The sequence below is a fragment of the Oryx dammah genome, unplaced genomic scaffold, assembly GCF_014754425.2.
Source record: "Oryx dammah isolate SB20612 unplaced genomic scaffold, SCBI_Odam_1.1 HiC_scaffold_9, whole genome shotgun sequence".
Lineage (NCBI taxonomy): Eukaryota > Metazoa > Chordata > Mammalia > Artiodactyla > Bovidae > Oryx > Oryx dammah.
Window position 1 is genome coordinate 30,281,730 of NW_024070193.1, and position 25,553 is coordinate 30,307,282.

At 43.1% G+C, this 25,553-nt stretch overlaps 1 protein-coding gene and 1 long non-coding RNA gene across 6 annotated transcripts in view; one reads left to right on the forward strand and one right to left on the reverse strand.

The window, feature by feature from the left end:
- The window catches only part of FOXP1 (forkhead box P1), a 622,522-nt gene extending 603,184 nt beyond the window's left edge, over positions 1–19,338 (reverse strand). For 3 of the 5 annotated variants that reach the window (XM_040247245.1, XM_040247242.1, XM_040247243.1), the window contains exons 1-2: positions 17,683–19,337; positions 15,646–15,790 (exon numbers count right to left, since the gene is read on the reverse strand). The gene's annotated coding sequence lies outside the window, so the exon portion shown is untranslated. Of the gene's footprint in view, positions 1–15,645; positions 15,791–17,682 lie in introns of all 5 variants that reach the window. The other 2 variants (XM_040247247.1, XM_040247246.1) reach the window with 1 other exon arrangement.
- On the forward strand, positions 16,188–18,715 carry LOC120868425. Its single transcript, XR_005722223.1, has 2 exons — positions 16,188–16,883; positions 17,616–18,715. It is a non-coding gene; the product is annotated as an uncharacterized LOC120868425 (long non-coding RNA).
- Positions 19,339–25,553: the final 6,215 nt, after the last annotated feature.

The following is a 25,553-nucleotide window of genomic DNA, read 5'->3' on the forward strand; positions in this document are numbered from 1 at the left end:
CTCGGAAATCTGAAAGATGCTGTATCAGAACATCTGCCTGAGAATGTGCACAGGTAAGCTGGGGGACACGGGGTCAGGAAGCAACGCTTTTCTGCCAAGCAGTCATGCTGGGTCAACAAAGGAACAGAGGAAGGGTAATAAACAAGTGAATAAGTGAACGAGCAAACAGATGAACCCATGAGTTAATTCCATGATGGTCAATGAAAAAAGTTAGTTCTCTACTCTATTCTACATAGTCCTTAAGAAATACAGAAGGACACAAACACCCACCCACATCCCCCACCAACCATGATAGACAGAGATCGTGAAAAATTCTGACCAAGCTAGTCTGCATACAGGGGTGGCTGAACAGAGGTGAAACAGCTCTGCTAACATGGTTCACAACCACTCTGGGCAATTAGTTGGCAAATGTGCAGCCCATCTTCCCAACTTGTTGAGCGCACAGCCAGCTCATTCTCTAACCTCACTGGCTGCTGCTGCTGCTAAGTCACTTCAGTCGTGTCCGACTCTGTGCGACCCCAGAGACGGCAGCCCACCAGGCTCCTAGGTCCCTGGGATTCTCCAGGCAAGAACACTGGAGTGGGTTGCCATTTCCTTCTCCAATGCATGAAAGTGAAAAGGGAAAGCGAAGTCACTCAGTCGTGTCTGACTCTGAGTGACCCCAGGGACTGCAGCCTACCAGGCTCCTCTGTCCATGGGATTTTCCAGGCAAGAGTACTGGAGTGGGGTGCCATCGCCTTCTCCGAACCTCACTGGCAGAGGTGGGGAAACACAACATGGACCAGGGCACATGGATTGTCGTTCAGTCCCCAAGTCATGTCTGACTCTTCGCGACCCCATGGACTGCAGCATGCCAGGCTTCCCTGTCTCTCACCATGAGTGAACCCCTGTGGAAACCCTCTGAGGCTCCCCTAGGAACTAAACACCAGACACCTTGCCAGGGAAAAATAATAGAGACAGACTATGTAAACACATTCAAATCCCAAACCTGACTATAAAAACCCTCGTGTAGTCTAATGTTTGACCCAAGTAAAGTATCACTTCCAGCATCTGTAGTGTGAAAATTAAGGTTGTGGGAAAAGGCAATTCAACAGGCAATCTGAGAAAAAGCCTCATAGGAAGGCTGTGATGTCCACAGCCTTGGACTAGCAAGGGGGCAGGCGCCCAACACGGAAGCACTCGCGGGAACTTAAGTTTCCCTTCCTTGCCTCCTTCCGTACCACACCTGTAGGTGGGCAAGCCGATGCTCTTCTTTATGGGAAAAATCCCTGAGCCAGCAATTGCTTCCGAATGAGCATCTTCTCAAAGGCGGTGGACAGACACTGACAACTCCTGGCTTTCTAAGAAGGCTGCAGCGACACCCCCAGCCTGGTTCCCCGGGTTCTCCTAACACACATCAAACCTTCCCCAGAGAAACACGTGCACATCAGCTCCCTGGGCTCCCAGAGACAGCCTCCGTGTTGGCTCCAACATCCTCTCAGCATTCGGAACCCCCTCGAACCACCAAGCTATTGTGCCCGAAGAAAGAGGGAAGGACGGCAGAGGCTGGTGGGGACAGAAACACACGGAAAACTGGAAGAAGCAGGAAAGCATGGGAGGTAAGGTTTTAAATCGCCCCAGCTTTTATTTATCTTAGCTTTCAAAGGAAGGAGTGAACTTCCAAGACCAAGTTCTAATAAACCACAAATTCAGATACGAGGAATCACTCTTATTAATAATAAATCATTAACCAAAAAGCAAGTATTTATGAGAAGCCAAAAGCTCTGTTAAGTGCTTTGCATGTGTTTGCTGATTTACACCTCCTATCAATCCAAACCCCAGCACTACCATCACCGCGAAGATATACTGATTCCCAAAGACTCAGTTACCCACTCAGTATGCTGAAGCTACCAAGGGGCAGAGGACCTATGCATATTTCGGTAGAGAACAAAAACCACTCAATCCAAGGTAAGACATTCCAGATTCATCCAATTATGTTGAAATCTACAACTTAGTACAAGAGAAAAGAAAAATGCTTTCTTCCCCAACCCTGTTGAACTTGAACCACCTTAAAGAAGTTCATTTAATCTTCATCAGTAAGGATGTCCCAACCGACACAGAAGTACAACAGACCACAAAATGAATTTTGCATTTTGTGTGGTGTGAACCAACCACATCTCTCTGTGACATGGGGCCTGGTTTGCTGCAATTCCTGAAGACATTCAGTCAACCAATGCCCTTCCAGACAGAATCTGCTTGTTTAATAATTAACATTTTGGGATAAAAAGAGGAAAAGAGCAAAATCTCTTTTGTGAGGCTGCTTTCAGATTTTAAGTCCAGCAGGCTCTCCCAGGATGAAGCCAAGGACAGGTGACAATGAAGAGCAATGAAAGTGACAGGGACCAAAGATATAGTCAAAATGGCAAGACTAGGAGAACAGCTAGAGAAGAAAAACAGAAAGCAGGAAAAGAAAAGGCCAGCAGGAACAGGACTGGCTCCCCTCACAGGACCTTGCAAATTGCCCACACAGAATACCTCGTCCACAGGATCACCAATATTTTGCACTCAATGGATCTTAAAACCCAGGAAGAGTAATGTGCTTTAACAGGGATTCCCAGCCCAATCTGGGTTCACTAATATAGAGAAAACTAAGACTGCTGATTGAGTGCCACAAGAGGGGCTCAGCCTGCCACGCCTGCCTCCTATGTTGCAGGAGAGGAAGCCTTGGTGCAAAAAAGCAAAGCCCTTCAAGACAGTGTGTGAATACCAAACAAGGCCCCTTGCTCCAAAGGGCCCAAACTTTGGTGAAAGCTTTGCTGTTACCATCTTGAAATTCTTAATGTTTCACAAGGAACTCTGCACTGTAAGTTTGCACTGGGCAGCACAAATCGCGCAGCTGGTCTACTCTCACTTTTTGTTTGTTCTGTGAATTTTCAAAGGTCTCTTGAGACTTCAATTTTACTTGTACTTTTTTTATAGATTATGTTTCCCGGACCAGGTAACCTGGTTGGTTGTCACAGATTCCCAAAAGTAGACATTTAATACACAGAGCAAGCATGTATTCACCACACCCCTAATTTATGCTCCAAAATGTGCTCAGTACAACCATCAGAGTCCATGAAAAAGAAAAGATATCACTAGTGGGTTTCAAGAAGAAATGATGAGACTTGTACATTTGTGACCTTGCAGGCTTGAGAAAATCTGAGCCACTGATTGAAAATCGGTTTCAGATCCTCAATCTAACACTACTTCATTCACAATATACACCTAGAAAACATGCACACACACAAATGTATATACACACGTGGCCTAACACAAGCATTCAGAGAAAAATCTTGCAGCTCCAGAGGCTTGTTAAGTATCCTTGGTCTCATAGACGCTACAAATATCAGACACACAGGCTCGTTGTGATGGTGCTGTTCTCAAATGGGGTTTCTTTACAGAGGAAGAAAATATAGATGCATACACTGGAAGACCAAGTACAGGCATACCTAAAAGGCATTTCAGGATCAGTTTCAGACTACCGAAATAAAGCGAGTATTACAATAAAGCAGTCACATAAATTTTTCGGCCTCCCAGTGCCTATCAGTGGGATGTCTACACTAGACTGCAGTCTGGTGTGCAACAGCACTCCTGGTGTGAATTTGAACAAATGTACAATGACATGTACCCACTATCATGGTAGCATACAAAGTGTTTTTGCTCTCCTAAAGGCCTCTGAGCTCTGCCTATTCTCTCTCCCTCTCCCGACGACCACTGATATCTGTATTATCTCCACAGCTTTGCCTTTTTCAGAATGTCATGTAGCTGCTATCACATGGTATATAGTCTTTTCAAACTGGCTTATCCCAGGTGGCTCAGTGGGTAAAAAAAATCCGCCTGTAATGCACACAACACGGGTTCAATACCTGAGACGGGAAGATCCCCTGGAAGAGAGCATGGCAACCCACTCCAGTATTCTTGCCTGGAGAATTCCAAGGAGAGAGCAGCCTGACAGACTACAGTCCACAGGGTCACAGAGAGTCAGAAAGGACTGAAGCAACTGAGCACTCTTACACTCATATATTTCACTTATTAAAATGCATTTAAGATTCTTTCACATCTTTTTGTGGCTTACCAGTTCATTTCTTTTTAGTGCTAAATAATATTCCACTGTCTGAATATACCATAGTTATAATAATTATCCATTCACGTACTGAAGGACATCTTCGTGGCTTCCAAGTTTTAGCAATTATGAACAAAGCTGCTAGAAAGATTTGCCCACAGATTTTTAAGTTTTTAAATTGCTCCAAGAAAATACTAAGGAGTGTGACTGCTGGATCATAGAGTAAGTTTAGTTTTATAAGAATCCAACAAAATTGTGTTCCAAAGTGATTGTACTATTTTGCATTCCCACAAGCAATGAAAGAGTTTATTTCTAAAAACACGGTTTCTAAAGTATTCATCCTAAGACTCTCCCCAACCCAGTGACTCAGGTTCTTTCACATGGCACAATGGAAATTCAAGAGAAACATTCCATCCTTTTAAGCCTCTACTCAGCCTTCTAACACAGAGTCCTTGGTCAGACTTCTTGGATTTCCCCACTCTGAAGGCAAAGCTGTGCAGTGAGCCAGGCTCTGTGACCACCCATGATCTGAATTACGCACAGGTGTTCAAAAATAGAAAAGGGATCCAGCATAATTAAGAGCATTAAGCAATCATCTCAGCCCAAGGAGGCAGTTGAAGAAAAAAAAGAAGAGTTCGGGCAGCGCTTTGAGAAATAAATTCCACAGCCTTTCACCAAGTTGAAATCTTGGCTTTGGACACAAATAAAAATGAGGCTGGCCTGATCTATGCTCCCAGTGGATTTCTGCCAGATCACGAAAGTTGACCCAACCGGCCTGGTTTTCCACCAAGGCCACCACTGGAAAGGCAGATGGTGTGGCTGGTGAGAACTAACCATGGGCGGACAGGCCAGCAGAGAGAAACATGGCAGAACGATGGCTGGTCACAGAGAGTGGGGGTGGGTCTCTGCTGTCAAGAGGTCCATCTTTACACTGCGATGTTTGAAAAATAACATTATGGTTAGCCTTCGAGCTGACTGCCTTCTTTTATAGACTTCCATCCCCCTTTGCTTACATCCTATAAAACACAGCTAACTACTCTTTCATTTTCTCTCTTATCACTTGGTCCTGCTATACAGTAGTAAAAGGACTGCTGACTCTATCCAGAGAATCATGTGTTTTAGGCATAAGTGCGTTAGAAACTTGCAACAAAGGAAGCAGGGTTTTTCCCTAAGATTTCAGGAACCTGGAAAAAGATGCTAAGTTATACGGATGACTTCTCCTTAAATAAACGGTTACCAACTATAATGTTATTTGTCATGAGAAACTAAAAAAAAAAAAAAAAAAATTTAAATTAAAGCCATTGTTTAATGGACAACACTGGCTCTAATGGGCCCTGTATAACACACACCCGTCTATTAAAAAGAGCGTTGTCCAAACATTCCCCCTTTGTTATATTTTTCTCCATTCCTGAGGGAAACACTATCTACCTTTACACTCATTTTGTTTAACATCCCCAGTCATTTATGCTATTTACTGAGTATCTGATATTCCTGATAAAATGTCAGTACAAATATCCAAGTTGCCTAGGAGGGAAAAGAAAGTTTTCCACCCTTCCCTGGATGGTCAAGGTAAACATTTCTATGGCCTGAGTCAGTCAGCCACACTAACACAAACGCCTTTTATCTTTCCTCTGAAATTACAAAAGATCATCATTTTACTCAGCCATGAACCTAACTAAATCGATACTCTGTACACATCAAAATTAAATATGTTCTCTCTGCTCAAACTGAACAGTGTATTATTTATCACTAATATTTAATGACAAAAAAACCTGATAACTCTCTCTGATTATACCACTGATTTCATCTAGTTCCACATCATCGATTCTTTTGGTCATTAGCATAATCACAGAGAACCAGCTCCGGCTTAGGCAGCAAGTTTGATAACAGAGCTGAAAGGAGACACACACTACTTTAAAAACATGTTCCAATTTTCATCTGAGTATATCTTTATTTGTGTGGCTTTCATACCATTAAAGATGCTAGTCCTTGAAAATATGAAGAAATCACTCTGTACACTTAAGAACAAGGTGCCTGTATCATACATAACAAGGATACAGAAGTATAAAGTAGCTGTTAATTAAACATCACTTTTTAACTTGCTACTCTGCATATGTAACTGTTAAGTTCTAAGCCAAGTCTTTAAATACCTCATCTGCTTTCCCCTCTCCCCCTACTCACATATAAGAGATCAGCCACTTGAATTTTTTTAAATCAAATTCTCTGGTAATGTTTGCCTTTAAAATGTTTCCCTTTACCCACAAAACAAACAAACAAATAGCAGCAACAAAAACAAAAAACCACTGGCAAATGAACACATTATGAAGACAGGACCAAGACTGATAGTTTCAAATCCATCCTACGTTTTCAATGTATGGGACTACAGAATGCTGCTGGGTTTTAAATTCACGTGTAAAAAGCTTGTCTTAATACTCAGCACTTTAAAATGTTCACATGGAAAAATGAATAAACTACAGCCACCTGTATTCACATGGATGAATTTTACCAATGTTAAACGAAAAAAAAAAAAAAAAACTTACCAAAGAACACATACAGGAGAATGCTGTCAATACATAACTTGAATATGCAAAAGAAAACCCTCTATTTGGGGGAATACATGCCTATGTATTAAAAGCATAATGAAAGCCATGGGACAGAAAAAGTCATCTGAGGGCAGAGCTCACCTCCAGGGGCGAAGGATAGAAGAGTAAGAACACGCCAGGAACCCTTCCAACCGGGATCACAAATATGTTCTTTTTGAAGCTGAGCTGCAGGTACATGGGGGCCCACTGAATTATTTTCTGAATGACATCTTTCTGGTGTCTTACACATTTCAAAACAAAAATTGAAATCTGTAAGCATATAGTTTTAAGAGAAATCGCTTTGTAAATATCTGCCAGACTGCTTTCCTGAAAAGTTGCTCTCAACTCAAAGATCAAAGTGCTTGAAGCCAAGGCGCTGCATTTTATTCCACAATCAGGGCACTTGTTATAACACTACAACCCCAATATAAAATCCACTTGTACCATTTTCAAAAGCGCTTACCACTACTGTAAAGAAGTCTCCCAACTAGGGACTCTGCCATGGGGAGGTACTCTCTGACACAGAGATGATTTCTGAAGCTAGCAAAAGCCACTGTCCTCCTTAATTAAAAAAATATATATAGAGAGAAATGACATCTCTAAGTATCTTTTAAATTTTGAGTTGATACAAATACATTCATAGAAAGAGTAAGCTAGAATCACATCTCACGTATGATTTGGGAACACAAGGGTCCGAGGTAAATTTTTTGTCAGATGGGGAGTTGATCCCCCCACCCTATCCACATTGCCATCCCCATCCCCAAATATTTAAGACTTGTGCTACCACTGCCTTAAGGACACAAAAGGGAGAAGCACCCCAGTGAGCAGGCAGGATGACTTGCTCCTACAAGTATAAGACTTTGTTGTGAGCTTTACCCAAGTTACTACGGTGAGTTTACTGTCAACAGGCATCATACTGCAACAAAAGCCATGATTTAGAAAATAAGATGAATACACTGAAGTGACTGAACCCTTCCTAAGCCCAGAGAAGGCAGGCAAAACAGCAGGTCTGCAACAACATGCCTGATGAAGCCCATCAGAGAAAACCCAAGGCTGAACCATTTCCATTTTAATAGACTACCTTCTCGATAATTATTGGCAGCTGCACATGGACAGTGATATTCTCTCAAGAGGCCTCACCCGACCCCCGGCACCCCCTTTTCAAGATTCAACTAGCTTCCTTCCAAATAATTAAACGCAGCAAACTTCCTATTAGAAAATTTCTAGAATACATCATTAAAAAGGGTCTGTCATTGATTCCCTTATGACAAATCAGCTAATTACTTAACTTTCTTAAAGAAATGATAAACATCCTTTCAATAAATAAGGCGCAGGGATTTAACATCATGCGGTAGATTTCACCCACTGGTAGCCATAACAGTGAGACCTTATAGCCTCAACGATGCACCTATTTTTTTCAACCAGTCCCGTTTTTCATCTTTTTATAGAAATCCTCTATTCACGGTTAGAGACACTCTAGATTGAAAACTTGGCCCATCAGAGATTGTTTTTTAAGCCCTTCAGGGTCTGAACAGAAATAAAAGAACTCTGTATTACAGGAATATTTCAAATGCCACACAAACCCAGAGTCAAAGCAACTGTGAAGTTCTAAACATAAAAACAATTGCCAACTTTTTTGTATCTATTAAAATCAAGCCACACCCAAAGTCAAATGGAATTTTTTTTTTTTTAAAGGTGAGGGCATTTTGGACCAACACTTTATTGCTGGGTAACTTCAAAAGGCACATTACTAATACAGATGAAAAATCTCTATACAACTTTTATTTAAATAACTCTTTTGATCTTACTGGAGAGATCTTTAGCTGAAGCCTTGAATATTTAAACAAGCCTCCTTAGCATTTTATCTTCCTTTATCTCATAATCTTGGAGGATGCATTCGTCTTAGGATTCTGCTTGCTTTATTTGTGTGGTACTCTTGGCGAGGTTACTTCCATCAATATTCCTGCAGGCCCTATCACATACAATGAGAGAATTTCCCAAGATGCCTAGGGAAATCAACATACTTATGCCAGCAGAATTAATCTAGAGGGTAAACAGTTCAAATTTTTAAATTAAGACAAAATACGCAGAGAAAAAAATTACAGCTAGTGATTTGACACTAATTGGTAGCTACAACGTGACAACGCCCATTGGAAACATGGGCGCAAGCAAGGCATTATTTGAAAAGAAATGTCTGGTAGTGAAAACGACTGACGTTCCACATTGTTCCTACCACTCGGCTGAACTGTGAGGCTCTGGTTCTGCCTCTGTTTCTCTAAGTATCTAATGTTTCTTTTGGTGCTAGACTCTGAGAAGGGAACTCGTATTCCTTTCTTAAGTTTCCTGAAGTCCAAACAGTCAAGTTAAACCTTTAAGGAGAGCTGTAAGCTTTTTGCCAATACTGATCATTGAGGAGTCCAGTTCTCCCATGTTGGTGGGCATCAGAATCATATGGGGAGCATTTCAAAAATGCAAAAGCTGGCACCACTCCCGATATGGCCCATCCAGGCGCGCTGTGACTACGTCTGTGTTTGGAATGACAGCTCTGCTGCGATTCCAATCCTCATGCATACTTAAAAACCACCGGCTTTGATTCTTAATAGAAATCCAAACACATTAAAAAGAATGCAGGTCTCGAGATAAAAACAAAACATTAGTTGGTAAAATCTACATGGAGATAGAGATTTCCGTTTCACAGTCTTTAGGAGCGGAAATTACTTGGTCCATGGGCCTCTGTTTAGTGTGCATCAGAATTACCCCAGGAGAGGTTTGTGAAAAATGCACATTTGCACATCAGTCAGCAAAAATTCTGACTGAAGGATCTGTATTTTAATAAATCTCCCCTAACACATACACATGCATAGACACACACAATGTCTGGAAGCAGGTGAACAAGGAACTTCACTTTGAAACATGCTGAACTTGGACCAACAGCAGCAACCCTCTACCACTTCCTATATGAGTTACCACCTCCATCTCTTGTGTTCACCTGTCCTCAGGAGAGAAGCCTCCAGCTCCTCTGACAGGGTGCCACCAGCTAAAGGGAGAGGCTCTGGGACAGAAAAAACGCATGTCAAACTCACATCACTCCATTCCCCCAAGAGCTGCAGTTACTTCCTGAGAGCATGAAGAACACCTTCAAAAGTCTGAAGAACAACACACAGCCCCAGTGTCCTTAGGTCTCTAAGCTCAAAGAACCTACCTAAAATACTCCCCTAAGTTGCAGACAGGGTTCCAGGAGCATGAAAAGTTACATTCTGATTCAACTGCAGAGACAGGAGGGAGAAAAGGAAACCTCAGAAATTCTGCTTTTGAGTTAATGCTATGACTGCTATTCAGTGTGCTAGCTGATAAAGTTGATGACAAAATCAGCTAAAGCCAGAGAATCTAGAAGCAAAGAGAATCTGGCCAAGTGTGAATGTCCACCTGAATTACTATTAATAAATAAATCTGCATCCAAAAATACAACTTGGAAAAACATCTTTGTCCCATCCTAAGTGAATGTCTCCTATTTCATATGAACAGGAATTCAATAATACCAAGTTCAGGTCCATTTTTCTCCCCTTAGTAAACTGTCCTCTCACATGCTAACCTCTGAGATCTCCAAACTCTTGAAATAAAAAAACAGAAGGACATGAGCTTTCTAACCAGTGACTCCATTTCAGCTTTTTGTCTGAATTAGCAGCAGTTGGAGGAAATAAAGACATCACAGAGGGGTCCTGAGTAGAGATAACTAAATAATAAAATAGAATACTTGAACACAACTTTGTATATGTTCATGCTCCTCTATTTAAAAAAAATATATCTATTTTATTAAAATTGTCATTTGGAAACAAAGTACAATTAGCTTTGCACAGGGCCTGCTGAGATGTTCTGGAACACACCAGACATATGTAAATATTTCGTGATATCTGTTCCAATTGAGTAGACCTGTCAAGACATTTACAGGGTTTGACACTACTTCTGACTTTAATTAAATTTCTGACCAGATACTTTAATGTAATTTAAATAGATTATTAGTTGTCAGGATCTAATATAAATTTTGTTTATGATTTAGCTACTTTAAGTACTCTCATTGAAGAAACTATTTAACCCCATGAGTCCACAGCTTCAAGCATTAAGATGAGGCCACTAAAAAGCCTCCACTGCCCTTTGCACTCTCCCAGTAATCTTAAATTACTACAACCTAACGGCAAATACCCAGGCACCAAATTGAGCCCCTCCCCCACTTTTTTAAAAGCAAAGACCTTGCAGATGGTAATACAGAAAAACCCATGTATGCTTATTCAAGTTCCAGATTCTTTCTTCCAGGCAGCCCGTTCTCTCAGTGGCTGGCTAGGTAGGAAATGTTTTTCTCACTTTCAGTCCCATAAAAATCACTACCAAACACCTGTTGTGCACAAGGCAGGGCATGTATTAAAAACGGGCGTCAGGGGATTTCAAAAAGAAAAACAAGTCTTGCAGAGACATCCTCAAGCTAATCTGGCTAAGAGATTTTCAAGACTGGGTAAAACAGTGCGAGAAAAAGGACGCAGCTTCTGGCACAACCTTCTTGTGAATAGGAGCAGACTCCTAAACAAGGCCCGAAAAAGTGCCTCAGTACCAACTGCCTGTAATTAATGAAAATAATTTATTAAAGAAACAAAGAACCCTGTCTAATTGTCTTCCCTGGCTGCCATGCACTTTACCCCTATGTACTTCCTCCTTCCAGAATACCAGCCTTGCAGCCATTATTGCAAGAACAGTATCTATGGGATGCCAAACCAAAGCACTTCTTGAAATCAAACGTTCCTTGCAGCATTTATTTTTAGGTTGGCAGCACAAGCCAAATCTGCTTAATTTCCATTAACCACATCGTCACATGCACATTGAAATAAACTACGTGGGTCTGGGGGGGTGGATTAAGTGCCATGCATAAGACACCCCATATTTGGCCAGGTTTTCCTTTGTTTCAGGAATTTGTCTCAACTCATGGCCTGCTGATGTTCTAGCTTTCGGCACCTCTAACCTTAATTCAGCCAAGCACCAAGGAAGAGAAGGATTTTTAAAAATCAGTTTAAGATGGCTCCTTGGATAGCACACATATGGTAAAGTGACACAGATCAGTGCAACGAGGCACAGGAAAGATTGTCTAGAAATTACACCAGCCCAACTGCAAACTTACCCTGGCTTGCTGGCCTGAGTTACAGACTCAGTGTTTGATCACCTGGTGGGATGACTACCATCAACTAAAAAAAAAAAAAAATCCCCCACAAATGGTAAAAGTCTATGTTGGCTCACATATAAAGTTCACCTGTCTATTCAGCTGATGCCTCTCTTAAGGTTGTTTTCTTTAGAAAACAAACCTCTATTTGCTGGAGACCCTCATATACACTCAGTCCAAAAACGTACTTAAAAATAAAAAAAAAAAACAATACTGCTGGCTTAGCAAAAATGACATGACTATGAAGGAATTCTATAAAGGGACTATGACACCTAACAGGATAAGAAAGAAAAAGAAAAAAGCCCTAAGCAAAAAAATTTCTTCGAAAAACAAAAATACCACCTGTGCAAATCTAGCTATGCTCTGGAAACCTCTTTTCAGCCTCAGAGAAACAGCTCATGCCCAGTGCCTTGAAGTTGCAATTAAATTGTAGTAATTTAAGATTATCGGGCGAGCAAAGGGCAGTGGGAGCTCTTTGGAGGGCTTGCCTCCCCCACTTAATGCTCTTCAGTCAGGGGTTAAATGAGTTTCTTTAATGTAAGTACCTTAAAGTAACTGAATCATAAACAAAATTTATACTATTTTCTGACAGCCTGCAATCTATTTAAATTTTATTAACGGGTGCCTAAAATTATTTTTAAAAGACAGAACCCTTGCAATGCCCTGTAAATATTCTTGGCATACCCACTGAAAAGTAATCAAGACTTTATAATACCTAAATGGAACATTCATACATTTTGGGGATGCAGATTCTTTACAAGATAACATTTTAAAAGTGAGTTTGCATCTTAAGTAAAACCTGAAAACCAAATCAACAGCACAATAAGGTTGGCTGCAAAGAGGAAGCTGGGTTCAAAAGAAGTTGTCACATCTGTTCTATTCTCCTTTCTCTTCCTTTATGTTGGCATTGCCGTGGTATAAATATATTTGTTGAGGAAATATCTCAATTTTTCTGTTAATTTAAACAACTGCTGAGAACAGACACAGCCTTCAATAGAGCCTACAAATGCAAATATACAAGGCTGGGGGTAGAGTCTTAAGAGAAATAGGGAAAGAGTCAGTAACAGAAAACCATGCCCAGGCTCAATATTAACCCAGTTAACTTTTGTTATTGTTGGTACAAATGATTTAACTAGAAAATATTTATAGCTTTTCAAAAAACATTACATATTGCAGAAAATTGCCTAATAGCATCCATGTGTATGTTTAACTCACATTGTTTAATGATACAATAAAAGGTATATCCAATAAAAGCTACAGACTTTGAAACATGTTGGGCACTCTGGTTATGAAACTCTGACTTAGAAAAACACAAAGTGCTTACTATGTGATCAAGATTTGTTCATTACAAATGCAATCCTTAAACAACAATTATTTTTATCCTTCTCTATGTGTTTATTTGTCCTTTTCCCCACTTTGTTCTACTTCATTAAAAAAATGATATTTAATTTGGGTATAGTCTATACCTAAAAACTGTTACACAGTTTATACTCCAGGATTTAAATATAAACACAAAATCTTTCAGATGTCTCCAGCAATACAACCCCCTTAATTTGAGGCAGTTAATCTAAAAAGTTGATGTTTCTTTCATTATACTTTGATAAACCTGTGAAAACAAAATGCTAAAGTAATTACTGTTACTACTCCCTTTAAAAATGTAAAGCAGTTAAATTTTCCTAGACAACAAGCAAGGACAAGTTACAGAGAACTTGAATAAAAGTAGCAACGTGGTCATGTTGAATGTCAATCTAAAAAAAGAGGTTATGTCTAATCTGGAGAATGCTCCCTCTCGCCTTTTTAAATTCCAAGAGTGGGCTGACACAAAACTTCATCACCAGGATTTTCTTTCTTTTTTTTTTTTTTTTTGAGCTTCACATCAGATTTAAACCCTCACATACAAAACCTTGGCTTCCCTGACAAGGCAGATCTTCTAAACTTGATGTGAGAAAATGTTATCTAACTCTAGTGTAGGAGTCTAATGTTGGTAAAAAAGAATTCCACTGCACAGTTCTGGGTAGCAAGACAGCCTCTGGAAGACTTAATAGCCTTTTAATGCCCTTTTGGGTATGTTTTGTTCATAAATAAGAATGCATTATAAAAATAATACCTTGTTTAGCTATTCAGCATCTATAAGGAACTCAGATCCTGCCTGGAGAGGGGTTGAGTATTTCCTTCCAAGCGAGGCTTTGCTTGGACAACAAAGATCAGCATTTGCAATAGTCCATTTCTGCATTAGTCAATATACAGCTTTGCTGCTAGATCGAATAGTCCAGGGTTCTTCGTGTAGAGCTCCTGACAACAACCCAGCAGCAGTTCTGTTTGATCTCTCCTGCTTCCTTAATTTGGGTTGTCAAGGTTCAGCAGTTGGAGGCTGTTTACTTTACTTTTTCAAAAAAAAAGAACTGATTTTTTTTTTTCCTCTCTCTCTCTCTCTCATACAATGACTAATCCAAAGTCTAAGGAGGGTGCGGGGAAAGTAGGGAGGGATGCAGCTAGTGACAAGATGTTAAACATTCCCCACTCCTTGCAGTGAGATTTTAGCTAACACCTTTTAATGGCAACTGGTTGAGTTCCTTTTTATAATTTTAATACTCTTTAATTGTATGATGTTTCAAGCAGCAAAGTCAGAGACAGAAAGGACTCATTCCCAACCTCTGAAACTGTGAGCCCAATTTTAATTTCCTGGCCTCAAAGAGATGGGTATTTTTCACTTAATAGAATCAAAACTCTAGTGGAATTCTCAAAAGATTTGATACATTTGTCTCCAGAATGGAAAATACCAGGAACTTCTGTGTCTCTGTTATACAGGATAACCCTTGGTAGAAAATACCAGAACTCTTACCATTTCTCTTCAAATTCTAGTTAAGATATTTCCCTAAATTGATTCTCACTGTGGAAAATACAAGGGGAAGGGACATGTAAGGTGAAAAATTGGAGATATTCTTCGATATATTTTCGGCAGGAGAAAAATCTCTTAACCATCCCTTAGGTTTTTTCAGTTCAGCTATTGTGCAAGCCCTAAATCCTGAAGCCTACGACAACTAAAGGTAAAGTGTAGACAGTTTCAATGTATAGACTCCTTTCAAAGGGAATACAGAACGGCCCTCCAACATTCCAGTCTACAGAACAGTAACAAAAAGGGAAATCCAAACTTGGAAAATACCTGTGACCAGACATGAGAGCAACACCAGCCCCTCCTAAGTGGGCTGGAAAAGCTCAAATGCAACCAAATGAAATGTTTATATTAATTTCATTATTCTGTCCAAGCCTCGAAGGCTGGGGGCAGGGGGTGCACAGAGGAACAAATAAGTTTCATTTCGGGTTTTCTGGTTGAGCAAAAGAAAAGGAATTAAAACGAACGCGTAGGATGAGCCCACACTAAATCAATACACTTTGTAATCAGCCCGGCAAGGGTATTTGGACACAATGACTTGGAAATAATTAATAGTTAAAAGGGGTGGGGGGGCGGGAGAAGGGTGAGAAGGGGAGCGAGGGATGTCATCATATTTTATCAGAGCACTTTATACTCCACGCTAAACTTTGATCTCTAGATTTTCGGATTTTGGAAAGAAAAGGGGGAAAAAGGAGAAAGTCCAATATTTCGAAGCACCTACCGGCTTGAGGACAGGCGCATTCCTGGCTCCGGCGCCAGATCGCTGCGCTCGCGCCGCCCATGCTGAGGCTTTGGGCACAGAGAACCCCCGGGCGCAACCCAAAGCTCTAGGGTGTCCCTAGACCCTGCGCACCCGCCCGCGGCCGTAGCCGCCTCGACTTACCCGCGGAGACCGGGGAGGGAGTGGGAGCGCCGCCTTCACGCGCGCGGAGGAGGCGCCGGCAGCACCATGGTCCCTGGCGCCGCTGCCGCTGCCCCTGGCCCGCTTGCTCGCCACACGCTCTCTTCCTCTTGCAAACTTTCGGGTTCTGCAGTCGACAAGAAACCGGGGTGACCGTCAGCAAGTCTTCTCGGTGCAGGTTGGGGGAAATGGAGTGGGGCGGGATAGATGAGTGAGCTGGGGGGCCAAGGCTGAGAGGGCGTCGGGCCCAAAGGACCCACAAGCGCGCGTGGAGGGAAGAGAGAATGTGGCTCAGGGATTCCCTGCAAGGATCCCGAGACAGGGAATCGGACGGAGCCAAAGTCTCAGCACCTTACCCGGGATCTTACAAAGTTGCAACAACAAAAAAGGAGGGGGGAGGAAAGGGGGAGGGGTGGGATCGGGATAAGATCGCAGTCGCAAGGTTTGGAGTTACAACTGTTTATTTAGTCCTTATTCTAACATGGGGCGGGAGCTGCGCGGCAATGGGGGGCGATTGAGGGGGGGTGTTGCAGGCAGAGATTTCTTAGCAAACACTTGTGGGGGGGTGGGGAGGGCATGAGACTTTGTTTCTGGGCGCGAAGCTCCCTTGCGCCCGAGTGTGTCACCGCCAGTCTCCAGGGACCAAGGTGGAGCTCACAACAGGTGGGGAGGGGGACTAGCCTAGGGCCAAAAAGGAGTAGGAATCAAAGTTTCCGAGCGCAGCAGCGTCTGGGAAGGAGGGGGGCAGAAGGCGGGGGCGAGGGGAGGCGGAGGCAGTGAATGACCGCGACCCTGCGGCAACTGGCAAACCCCTCGGCTCCCGGCGCCGCCACCTCGGTCCCCACCCGAGGCGCACGGCCGCCCGGCTCGCGGGCTGGCTCAGCTGAATCCTCTCTGCGGGGCACGAATGGAGCGCCGGGAGCTCGGGAAGAAGGCGGCACGCAGATGAGGAACAGAGATCCATCGGCTGCCGGGACAGCGCCAAAGGGACGCGGCGACTCGCGCACGTCTCAGGACATATCGAGGCTTGGGAAATCCCCTCCACCCCCGTTCTTAAGAGGGGAGTACACCCAGAAAGTGCATGTGATGGCGTGGAGAGGAACCCGCGCGCGGCGACGACCCGCAGCGCACCCTGCTCCCACTCTCACTCGCGGAGCTGGCCACGGCAGTCGCGGATCCCTGGCAGGGAGGCTGAGTTCGCTGGGCCGAGCGCGTGAGGGGTACGTGTCTAGCTGAGGGTGGGCGGGTATGTGTTTGAGTTTTCTGGGCTCTGGGGTGCGATAGAGGAGTGTCCCCGCCATCGAGGTCGGGACACGGCGTGCGTAGCACTAGAGACGTCCCCAGCCGTGGGGCCTAGGGCGCGGACATCCCCAGTCATTCCGCTGAGGCCCACGGAGCAGCCCCTGGGCACAGAGGGGACAAACACTAGCAGTTGAGCGAAGGGAAAAAGTTTGCTCCAAGTCCAAACTTTGGGCTTGAGAAGCACCCAGCAGCGCGCCCCCCTCCCGCTGTGGACCTGACCCCGGGCCCTGAGCCCTCCGGCAGCTACTCAGAAGGCACCCCAACAACGGACACTGAAAGTTACACCAGGCCGCCTGGGCTTATCGATTTCTCTCCCCACGGCGAGTGCAGAACAACGCGTGAAGGGGCCAAGGGGAAGGCGAGATTGCCTCCTCACCGCTGCCTTCGCCGCCCCACCCCCCATTTGACTTATGGAAATGCACCCGAGAGAGCAGTGCCCCTGGAAACCCCTCCACCCCCAGGCGACTCGCAGCCCCCACCCACCCTAGAGCCTGGCCCTGACCCTGGGAAGAGAGAGGCTGCCTCTGGGGAGGGCTGGGGGAGATGCACGTGGAGCCGTGGAGCCGGGAGATGGAAAGTAGATATTTTTTTCTTTTTTTTCTTTCTTTGTTTTTTTTTTTTTTTTTGGTTGTTGTTTTTGTTGTTTAAAGTGGTCGGAAACAAGGCAGGAGGCGGCTTGGGAAAAAGTGGAGCAGAAATGGAAAAATACAAACTCACCCGCTGCAAATGGTCTCTCGGTGCAAACTAAGGTGTTTTCGGGCCTTTCCCCGAGCGCGCCCACTCCCGCCCGCGCGCGCACCCCCGCAAACACACTCACTTGGTCACACACGCGCGCGCGCGCACATATACACACACACACAGACACACACACACACGCACGCACTCCCGGGCGAGGGCCGGGCCGCGCGAGTACAGCATGAAACCGCCACACAATAAATAACAATAGATTCCTCCGCTCCGGACTAGCTTCCCGGAGCCCAGCTAGCGCCAGTGGTGGCGGCGGCCGCAGAGGCGCGGACGGCGTCGGGCCGGGGCTTTCCCCAGCCTGCTCCCACCCCTGACATCCAGCCTGGGCCCCTTCTCCACCTCACGCGCCCACAAACCACCCCCGGGCTTGAGCCTGCTCACCCTCCTTCCCTAAGCCACTTAGGTGCTGGTGCCCACCCCCACCCCCGGAACAAATAAATAAATAAGGCGCGCGCGAGGCCAACACGTCGCGGAGGGAGATGTTGTTATTTTTTGCTGTTGTGCGTCCCTGACGTCACATCCACCTGCTGGGTAAACAACAAGGCTTGCAGCAAAAAAAAAAAAAAAAAAATCGCAGTTGCCAAAGCAGGGCTGGGGGAGGTGGGAATTGGGGGCAAGGGGAACAGAGAGGTAGGAGTGAGGGGCGTCCAGGCTGGATGGGGGAGAGGGAGGCAGAGCCTGCAGACCCGAGAGAGGAGGGCCATGCCAGAGCAGTCCCTGGCAAAAGAGGAATCAGGCAAGAAAGACCTGGAAAACAAGGGGCATGGGGGAGGGGGATTCCTCACAAGAGGGGGAAAGGGGGGCCCATTCAGACACTGGGGAAAAAAGCGAGAGGGAGAGTGTTAGCAACTAGGGACGAAGATCGTAAGGCGATGGCTATTTGCTTGGTTTCTGAGCTAAAAATACAGAAGGAAGAGGAGAGGATAGACAGGGATGTGAGTTTCCTCCAGTTAAAAGTGAAAGTGTTTTGCCATCAGTGACAGTTGAAGGAGGGGGAGGGGGTGGTGTTTTCAACCCCCTTTCTCCTTCTCTCCCGTCCTCCCTCGGTCTCTCCTCTTTCTTTCTGTACTTTGTCCAATGAAAGAAGGCGAGTTCGGAAGGTGAAAGTTCAGCAGGAGGACAAACCCCTGTTTGCAAGAAAGAGAAACCAGCCAGCAAGGGGTTTTTTCCCCCTGTATTTCTGAAGCAGGAGAGTGTAATGTGGGACGCTTCCCCGTCCTTCCTTCTCAGAGTCACTGCAGGAATGTGTAGTTAGATCCACTTCAGGGGAAAGTGGCTGCGTTGGGAGCTCTGTTCTTGCCACGGTTTCTCTTAGGAAAACGCCCAGGGGGCTAGAATGTCAATCAGTTGTTTAACACAAATTACCTTCTCTCCCAGAGATCAGTCACATGTAAAAAGCTTTGTCCAATTCTTTGAAAAGGTGAGACTTTTTTTCTTTTTGTTGCTTTGAAGTTTGGTGGAATTTAGAAATTTGAAAGAGTAAATTAGGAGCCTGGATTAAATATTTTGAAATATACATGTACAAAACAAAAGACACAAGCACTTCTTTCACTATCATCAATACAAATAGAGAAGGAAGATGACTTTCTGTTTCCACACTGTGACTTGGAAAGATACATGGCTCTATGGTTTGTTATTGTTTTTAACAGAAATAATTTTTTCAGACTCTTAACCCCAGACGCTGCTAACATACCAGCATTTCCAGCTACGGGCTGGGTGGTATAGCAGGGTAACTCTTTAGGAGAATATATTGACAGCCAGTCCTGTGGATTCCTACAAAGTACTTGGGAGGTGAGGAGACAATGGGGGAAGGGGGGGAGACCTGGTGGGGAGCGTAAGTACTATCGCTCTGGTCTTTAGCCTGGCTGGTGCAGTTGTAGATAACCAATATTCTGAAAAAGAGTTATTATCAATTTTTTGGATACTGTCTGTATACAAATATTTTAAAGCATTCATTTACTGAAGAATTCTAAATCTCAATTTCAACAATAGCATAAGATTACCATTTTAAAATTGTATCTGCTTTGCAAGTAAAAAAAAAAAAAACATTCACTCATGCTACAGAATAAAGCCAGAGACAGGGAGACCACGCTAAGGTAATTACAACACGGTAGAATTCTTGTTGAATGCATGCTGTGTAAGATTCTAGGCTATCCAGGCAAAACCATCCATCAGATCTTTAGACTAGAATCGAGATAAAGAAAATGTGTTTTAGTTCCTGCAGCACTTCCTAGCTTCCTAGAGGCTAGAGTTGTGTTCTTTGATTCAAGACATTAAGACATGACACACCTACTATGTTCTAGACCATATAGTAGGCACTGAGGGATGCAAAAATAAATAAAATTTCTGCCCTTGAGGAGCTCACAGTCTACATCTGTCAGTAATAACATCTAATATTTATTGAATCCTTACCATGTACTAGACAATTATATAAAAGCTTTGTCTTCTCAGTTAACGCTATGAACAACCCTTTACCACCCATTACCATCACTGGAAATTCCATATGCTGAATTTACATGGAAGTAAATGGAAATCTACAAAGTAGCCAGTCTATGGAGGGTTGTTGGCTGGGGGTGTGATGATGTTTTTCATTTCTACAGTGTTTATGCCCGATATAACATGTTATGGTATATGTTGGGTTGCAAAATTATAACTCAGGGGAATAGCAATTTATTTCAATGTGACAAATTTATTCATCTCTAAAGAACAATTCATGCTCTGATCTTGTTTTCAGATCAAATAGTGAGTTTTGTGTGTGTTTTTTTAAATTATTAGCATTGCCATACTAAAGGAGATCTTTAGGTTGCCACTGATCTTATTCTGCATTTTAACTTTCTTACATTCACTTGAAAGTGGGGGCCAAAATCAGACTGGCAACAAGTTTTGCAGACAAAAGGAAATCCTGGCTGTAAATCCCATGATATATTGTACCCAATTTTGTAATAATACTGTCTAATGTGCTGCTGTATTAAAGACTTCCATGCCCATTTGGCTTACATTAGAGGGAAACTTAACTGCAGTTTCACATATAGTTCATTTTCAACACTGTCACGTTATATTCATAAGGAGCACATTTTAATTTCTTTATCAGTAATCAACTAGAAGTTTCTTTTTGTTAAATTAAAGCAAGAAGGGTTTTTAAATAAAGGGCATGGGGGTAGGACGCCACCTTTTGGTGGTAAAACAAATAGAAATTCTTTTTTAAAACAGATGTTCCTGACATAATTTCATTTTTAATTATACTAAGGCAAAGGTGCTTGTTCCCATTTTGTTATAGTTTAAGTAATAGGAAAAAAATGTAAATTCCAAATCAGCAAACTATACTTAATTGTGGCCCAAATTTCCCCAACGGTCTCAGAACATTTGAGTGCCTTGCCACATACTGTTAATTATATGTAACACCAACTTTGTTCTGCAAATACTGTGTCAATGAATATATGCACATTTTTAGGGAACAGAAACTTGTGTGGACATCAACCAGTTAATGAGATACCTGAATCTAAGTTTAGAAAATAACTAATACTGTACTCACTAAAGTACCGTTATTATAAATATACTATTTTTCTGTAAAGCAACCAACTTTTCTTTTTCTATTACTACATTAAATGGAGAATCATATTTCCAAGTCTCCATAAATTAAAAACAATCACAGTAAAAACAAAGTTGCTGATTCTTCTTTGTTAGAAAGAAAGAGAGGTCAAAAAACTAAAATTAAAAAAAAATTTAAACAGAAAAGTGACCAGTCCCGGGAAAATGTTAATGAATGTCAACAGAGAATAGTTTTCTTTTTGTTGCTGTTGATGTTGTTTGAACAGAAAGAAAGAAATGAAAGTGATTGCCAAGAATATGTGATTCAATGTTATCTCATGCCATCCCAGTGATAAGACTCCTACACTCTGAGAAATAGGCATAACCAAGTATGTATATCCAATTACAGATTAGGAAGCTGAAACCCAGGGAGGTTAAATTGCCCTCCAAGGCCAAATAATTGGTGAGTGGCTAAACAAGGATTAGAATCCAGGTGTCCTGACTCCTTTTGTATTCCCATCTCATACTTCACTTTACCAAAGAGATGCGCCACCCCTCCTCAGAAATCATTTGACCTTCTCACAAACAGCCAACCCATCTAGCCATTTATAAACAGGACAGCAACTGAGAGTCAAAACCAAGATCCCCCGCTTACCTTCTCCCTCTCCCCTACCCCAGGGGTGGCAGACATCCAGGTACCAGTAAACACAGTGAAGAAAGGAGGGAAGGGGAGAAAGGGAGGAGAAGACGGACATGGGGAAAAGGGAAAGGTTAGTAACCGTGTTCAGAATACTCTAGATGAAGGCTTCTACGCCTACGTTTCCTTCCAAGACGAGAAAAATGGCTAATGAAAATCACATGTTTCACAGTGAGTGGCAAAAGAAGTGTGTTCTCTGGGTTGTGATGTGGCTCTGTGTCCATACCAAAAACCAACAGAGGATCTCCGTTTTTAAAGCAGGGTTTTTAAAGTACGCGAAGTATTTGGAACCAAAACAAAGTTTAAAAATAAAGTACGGTTGGCACTCGGTACCCACTGGTTCTGTATCCACCTATTCAACCCACGGTTTCGTGGATGCTGCCGGTTGAATCTGTGAATGCAGGGCCAGCCCCTGTGGCGGATACACTGTAAGGGACTTGAGCTTCCACCTACTTGGGTATCTGAGCAAGGTCCTGGAACCAGTCTCCTCAGATACTGAGGGATCCCTTTATACAACACCATCAGGCATTCTGAAACAAACCACATCTGATAACTGAATGGCTTGAAAAGCTAGTCAAGCAATGGTAAAAGATCCCAGCTTTCAAAGAGGCTTCCCCAATGCCAAAACTTGTTAAGAGGCTCAGCATTCAAACAGAGACAATAGTGCATTTTCTGAGGTTTTAATCACAGAGAGGGGCTTTAGTTACAGAGATTGCATTTCCTGTTTTCTTTTAAGGGTATAGTTCAATAAATGCAATCATGGCCTGTAAATATTTTTATTTTTTATTTTTTTTGTAAATTGGTGCTTGTGAAAGAAGTTGTTGATATGCACAATGACGTATTTGGCCAAGTACCTCCACTCCAAAAAGCTGTTATGATCCCTTAAGCCGTGAACATTCAGAGTGCAACATGTTGATAAATGGAGATTCTTAAAGGGAATGTGAGCAGCTTTATCCTACCTGCCACAGGTACAAGAACAGTCTGCAGCCTTGCTATGCAAAGTGAGATGGGCTGGCCTGCAGCATGGGCACTGCACCTGACAATGTGTTGAAAAGGCAGAATTAGGGATGTCCCTGGTGGTCCAGCGGCTAAGACTCCACACTCCCAATACAGGGGGCCCAGGTTCAATTCCTGGTCAGGGAACTACATCCCACATGTCACAGCTGAAGATCCCCATGCTGCAACTAAGACCTGGTGCAGCTAAATAAGTACATAAATGTTTTTGTTTTTAAGAAGGCAGAATCACAGCCCAGTGCCTAGACCTACTGAACCCACATCTGCATGTTAACAAAGCTGGCCAGGTACAACTCACCCTAAAGTTTGAGCAACACCAATCTGCACTCACATGGCCTCTTACAAAACAGGCACCATCTCAACAACTTTAACACCTTCAGCTACTTGACAGATGGTTCTGTAAGCTGTCCGCCATACGTGGTTCTCCAACCTAGCATCTTTTGTAAACTTTGTTGGGTTCTTGTGTTTCAACCACTTGCAAAGTTAAGCCAGTAAATCACCTATGTAAACCATGATTAATTCCTCTGACATTAATAGCAGGATGACTTCTCTCTTCTGTTACCCCAAAGAGACTGCTAATTGCCCTCCAATTGTTTACCTTTGTATTGTTTTATGAGTGCTCAGAGAAAGATGGAAGATATTCCCTACCAGGCCAGAAACAAATGCCAGACAGGTTTTGGGAAGGCTGAACACATGCTATGACTACACCTTGTTAGTAGAAGGGCTTTACTTTCTTGGTTTTGTTTTCTTTTTTATGGAAAGGATGACGCCTCCATAATTACAGGTGTTGCAGTTCAAAACCCAGAATATTTTCCAAAGCACTGAGGGGGCCACACCTCCAGTGGCCCATGAGCCATCCTGGTTGGATTCTCTTTCCAATTCTCTACAATTTTTAAATCTGCGTGCAAGCACCACTAGATTTACATTAAGTATAATGAGAGGAGGGGGGACCCCATGCAAGTATGTTTACTTCTGAATAAACGTGAAGGAATCATAGGCAAATCTCACAGCTGATAGTTAATTTGTATCTGTGAAGTTCTCAGACTGTAGTCACCTCTGATTCCTAACAACAGGTTACTTTTGTAAACCTCCCCTCACCAAAAAAAAAAAAATTAAAACTGTTGTTTTTATACTATCCTAAGGCAGTATAATTATGTCTCTGAGTAATTGTGTACCTGAATTCAAAATAAGATTTCACACGTAAAGCAAAATTCTGATTATAATCTCTGAGAAGTGTCTTGGCTCATATTTAGAATCCACAAGTGCCAGCTCAGGGTTACAAAAGGCATTGTTCTGTAAGACTAGAGACAAACTCTATTTGTATGAGAAGGGAAATGAGGTAGGTCTACCCACCTTCAGGAACCAGGGAGGCTGTGTGCTCAGTCGTGTCTGACTCTGCGGCCCCATGGACTGTAGCCTGCCAGGCTCCTCTGTCCAAGGGGATTCTCCAAAATAAGAATACTGAAGCGGGTTGCCATGCCCTCTTCCAGGGGATCTTCCCAACCCAGGGATTGAATCCAGGTCTCCCGCATTACAGGTGGATTCTTGACCATCTAAGCCACCAGGGAAGCCGGTGAATACTGGAATGGGGGGGCCTATCCCTTCTCCAGGGGATTTTCCCAACCCAGGAATCAAACCAGGGTCTTGAGTTGCAAATTACAGAATTTTTAAGAAGTATTAAACATGGGGATATGCTGACCTTTCTGTTACTACTAAAAAAAACCCAAATCTCAAGTTTAACGTATCTATAAAATAGTTATCAACTGAAGTTTCCTTTCTCCCCTCAGTATGTTCATGAGCCACTGTTGACATTAAAAAGCCTTACAAAGATAAAAATCTGGTATCCCCAAGTTTAATATGAATCCTATGGTAATGAATTAGAATTGAAGGTATTCATATGGACAGCTAAATATACATATATATAAATATGTACATATAGTAATATAAAACATAAACACATATATTTACAGATAAATGAATACAGAAATAAATCTATATATGTGAAGGCCTGAAGTGCAAGTGTTAGTCACTCAGTTGTGTCTGACTCTTGGCAACCCCATGGACTGTAGCCCGCCAGGCTTTGCTATCCTTGGACTTCTCCAGGCAAGAATACTGGAGTAGCTAGCCATTCCCTTCTATAGGGGATCCTCCTGACCCAGGCATCGAATGCAGGTATCCTGCACTGCAGGCTGATTATTTACCATCTGAGCCAGGTGGCCCGGTTACTATGCATACATTTATTTCCTGCTGCTGCTGCTAAGTCACTTCACTCGTGTCCGACTCTGTGCGACCTCATAGACGGCAGCCCACTGGGCTCCTCCGTCCCTGGGATTCTCCAGGCAAGAACACTGGAGTGGGTTGCCATGTCCTTCTCCAATGCATGAAAGTGAAGAGTGAAAGTGAAGTCACTCAGTCGTGTCCGACTCTTAGCGACCCAATGGACTGCAGCCTATCAGGCTCCTCTGTCCATGGGATTTTCCAGGCAAGAGTACTGGAGTGGGTCACCATTGCCTTCTCCGATTTATTTCTTAGCTGTATCCATTGACAAAAGGCAAGAAGTAGTGATATCCCAATAGCAACAAGCACATCCAGTACTCAGATC